Here is a 4,140-nt window from a genome sequence, read left to right on the forward strand (position 1 = left end):
GTTGTAAATTTTTTTACACCCCTGAGTAATGTAGTTAAATCGACCTAATGTTGCAGCATAGACCTGTGCAAAGAATCACACACCCACCTTAGGAGTAAAACTTCACCTGCTCCTCTGCTTTACAGAATCCAAACAAAAGCAAAACTTGTCAGGCCCCAGTGGCGATGGCAAGGAGTCAGGTGTGGGCAGACACTGTGTTATAGCTACCCACAGGCAGGCACCATGACTTAAGGCATCTGTTTTGTAAACAGGAGATCCTTGGTTCAACTCCCAGTGGTGGCTGGTTGTTGGGGCACCTGCCATTGGCTACTGTCAGAAGACAAGATTCAGAGCTAGATGGGCCTTTGGTCCAGCCCAGTGTGGTTTTTCTTATGGTTTAAATAACACTCACAGGCACTGATAATAGAGTTACTGAACGTTTGGGAGTTAGGAGCAGGTAGGTCAGTGGTACCGTCCCCACACAGATGACCCCCTCCCTATGGGACAGGGGCAGGTCTGAGCTCTCACCCAAATGCTCATTGTGGCTGCCAGAATCTGTGAGCAGCTTGTTTAGTTTACGCCAAAGGTTGAGTCCTGCTTCGTGCACCGTGTGTGAGACTGAAAATCCTAAACTGCCCTTTGAAATAACGAAAGCAGCAGGACGTGTTATTGTCCCTGCCCCCAAGCAGACAGACCAATGGGGAAATGCCGTCGAGTCCAAGGTAATATTCCCCTGCCATTTTACCTTTTTTGCTTGCTAAACTCCTTCTTATCTGCCTGGCCCAGGCTGTCCTCTGCCTCAGCTGCTGCTCCCGGCCTGCTCTAGAGTCAAACGCGCAGGGCCCCCAGGGGAACAGAGGCTGGGACAGGGCAGCAGCCTGGGCTGGGCTGGGCTGGGAAGAGGCTGGGAGTTCTCGTTCCCTGAGAACTGGCCTGGCTCCCTTCTCAACAGCAAACAAATCAATTCCATGTCCCCTCCCCAGAAAAACCAGCTTGGAGCCAAGGGCAGCAGGGGACGATTCCCTGCAGTTTCCACCGAGGCAGGAGAGAACCCAGGGTGTTTCTAGCAGAGCTTATGGAACTGACGTGGGGAAACCAGCCTTTAATAACAGGCAGTTCCAGTTTAAGCTAAGAGCTTTTAACAATTTCTACAATATTAAATAACCCTTTAATCGTAGTGTCACCATCCGTAACATTGCATCAGCCTTATAGGTTCCCAAGTGCAAAACTAAACATCTCTTCAAATCCAAGGGAGTGGAGATCAGTCAGTGTTCAGAGTCATCCCACATAAAAGAACCATGTTGTGGTACATACTGGCCCCATCATGTGGCCATCGCCTTTCCCTCCTCCTCCAGAGTCAGAATGTGATCAGCTCACACCCAGCGGGAGCAACACCCCTCCCTTGGTCTCTATGCCAGAGCTCCTATCAGCTCAGTGTCCTTCCCGCAAGAGTTGTCTGCTGAGAGGGTTGTGATGGGGTAAATGAAGGCAGAGGAGGATTGTTCCTGATGGGTTTTCTTTGTGTTGCTCTGTGATCCTGCTGGAGGAAGCATCATTTGAGTTTGCTTCAGTGTCTTGCGTTGGGCTCAGGTTGTGACCCTGAGTACAGGGATCCCTGCGCTTTCTGCTCTTAGCCCCTCAGGGAATGGACAATGGAGCAACTTCAGAAATTGGATAGAAAGTAGCCTAAGAAAGTGTAACATAAATGAGAAGAAAAACAACACTATCACCTCCCTGGTGGTCTAGTGGTTAGGATTTGGCATTTTCACTGCCACAGCCTGGGTTCAATTCCCAGTCAAGGAAAAGTTACTTTAAACTAAAACTGCTTCAGTTTTTCACTTACAACATAAACAAATCTACGGTATTTTCCTGATTCCCCCCATCTTCCCAGTGTCTCCATGGCAGGGCTGGTTCCAGGCACCAGCACAGCAAGCAGGTCCCTGGGGTGGTCAATGGAAAGGGGAGGCTTCAGCAGCAATTCAGCCCTCTCAGAGCGAAGGACTTGAGGCCAAAAGCGGCAGAGGTAGAGCTGCAGCTTTTTTATTTTTTTTCCACTTGGGGTGCCAAAAACGCTGGATCTGGCCCTGCTCCATGGAAGAGAGTTTGTTAAATCCCAGATGAGTGCAGTTCTATCAGTTCTCAGCCTGAGTCCTTAGGTCTTAATCCTGAGGCTATTGTCCCATCATGGGGTCATTTCCCACCTCTCTTTCCTAGGGAAGCACAATTTTCCTTGCAGAGACACAGGAACAGCAAGATGTTTCTCTGTCCCTTGTGCAAAGCAGGGGGCCAAATTCCATGGAAACAATGGACAAGCAGGGGGACCTGGGCACATCCAGCCCTGGCCGTGAGATGTTCCCTCCCCTTTTCTTTATGCCCCTGTTGTTATTTCATGGATTGTCTGGGATGGGGAAAAAGCTGAGTTCACTCCAGGTGGAGGGGAAAAAGGACCCTGAAAATCTCAGGCCTCAACCCCTGCTACCAGGATCACCGAGGTGCTGGGGATTTGAGTAGGAAAGGGACTGTGTGAATTGTCAAGGTGGGGAATAAATAACAATCTACAACTAGATTCACCTCATTAACCACTGACACAGGCTAATCCTGCCGCAGATAGAAGGGAAACTGGAGTGATTCTTTGCTGCTCAGCCATGGAAACAGTGACCCAATTGCACTGCAGTGAATGTGCTGGGGAAAGCTGGACTTCACAGGCAGGTGGAAAGAGCAGATCCTAGAAACACCTGGAGCTCCCCACAGCACTTCTGCCACCAGGGTCAGGTGTTGAGTGACTCACAGCGCCCCTCCCCTCCCATTACCTTCCAGCAGGGGGTGGCAGCACCCCCCACCCAATGCAGGGGAGAGGGCTGAGTGTATCTCTGCACCCTGAGCCCAGGGCACCCACTCTCTCTGCCCCACACATCGAATCTGGCCCTGCTGCAAAGTGACCCCTAAGAACCAGCAGCCTCCAGGACTGCAGGTTTGCCCCTCAGAGCAGGGAATGTGTCCCTCATGCTGCTCTTAGGCCACTGGGTGCTCTGGAAACAAGAGGGCTCTGAGTGTAACCCAGGGGTCAGCAACCTTTCAGAAGTGCTGTGCCGAGTCTTCATTTATTCACTCTAATTCAAGGTTCCGCATGCCAGTGATACATTTTAATGTTTTTAGAAGGTCTCTTTCTATAAGTCTATAATATATAACCAACTATTGTTGTATGTAAAGTAAATAAGGTTTTTTAAAATGTTTAAGAAGCTTCATTTAAAATTAAATTAAAATGCAGATCCCCCTGGACTGGTGGCCAGGACCTGGGCAGTGTGAGTGCCACTGAAAATCAGCTCATGTGCCACCTTCGGCACACGTGCCATAGGTTGCCTACCCCTGGTGTAACCCATAGCAAGCAAAGGCTAATTGTGGATGTAGCTCAGTGGTAGAGCACATGCTTTGCATGTATGAGGTCCTGGGTTCAATTCCCCAGCATCTCCAGGTTCTTTTCACCCTGCTGCTTTGTTCATGCCCAGAGGGGATGTTACCCACCAGTCTCCCTGCAGGAATTTCAATCCTGCTCAGTGAGGGGCAAGTGCCAATTGCATGGAAGGTCTGGGGGGGATTCTGCTCCTAAGTCACCTCAGTACATGTAAGATTCCCACCGGCTGTGCTGCTTGGGACAAGGGTAGATGAGAAGGGCGAATCCTCCAGCACTGGAGGGAAAGGTCCCATCTGCACAGACTGAGAGGCCAGGACACAGAGGGTCAGTCAGTGCTCAGGGAGGAGAGAGGTCAGTGATTTACACCCACCAGGGGACACTGTCTTTCTGAGGCGAGTGCAGCTGGCTTGGGATGGTGCTGATGATGGATAGAAAAAAGGCTGGAGTCAATGACAGATGAGACCACAGAAGGGGAAGGGGAATGGCAGCCCCACAGAAGGTCCTGGGTGCTCAGATGCCCCAGTTATTGCACCCTGGCCTGTCGTAGAGAGAGAAAAGATCCAGCGGGACCCAGCCCCCCTACAGTGATCCCATGGACAAGAACCTGGCTGGGAGTGGGGTGAAGTTCCCTCTGGGCAAAGGGGAGCTGAAATCCCTCAGTGTCCTGGAGTTTAAGCAATGGAAGCTTCAAACCCTGCACGGGTGTGGGCTGAGGTGCATCAGCAGAAGGTTGGGCTGGACAGGGGCGG

At 50.9% G+C, this 4,140-nt stretch overlaps 2 non-coding genes across 2 annotated transcripts; both read left to right on the forward strand.

Annotated features, from left to right (window-relative positions):
• Positions 1-1,710: 1,710 nt before the first annotated feature.
• On the forward strand, positions 1,711-1,782 carry TRNAE-UUC. Its single transcript has one exon. It is a non-coding gene; the product is annotated as a tRNA-Glu (tRNA).
• A 1,595-nt stretch (positions 1,783-3,377) lies between these two features.
• On the forward strand, positions 3,378-3,450 carry TRNAA-UGC. The gene has a single exon. It is a non-coding gene; the product is annotated as a tRNA-Ala (tRNA).
• Positions 3,451-4,140: the final 690 nt, after the last annotated feature.

This window comes from Mauremys reevesii, unplaced genomic scaffold (assembly GCF_016161935.1).
Source record: "Mauremys reevesii isolate NIE-2019 unplaced genomic scaffold, ASM1616193v1 Contig29, whole genome shotgun sequence".
Lineage (NCBI taxonomy): Eukaryota > Metazoa > Chordata > Testudines > Geoemydidae > Mauremys > Mauremys reevesii.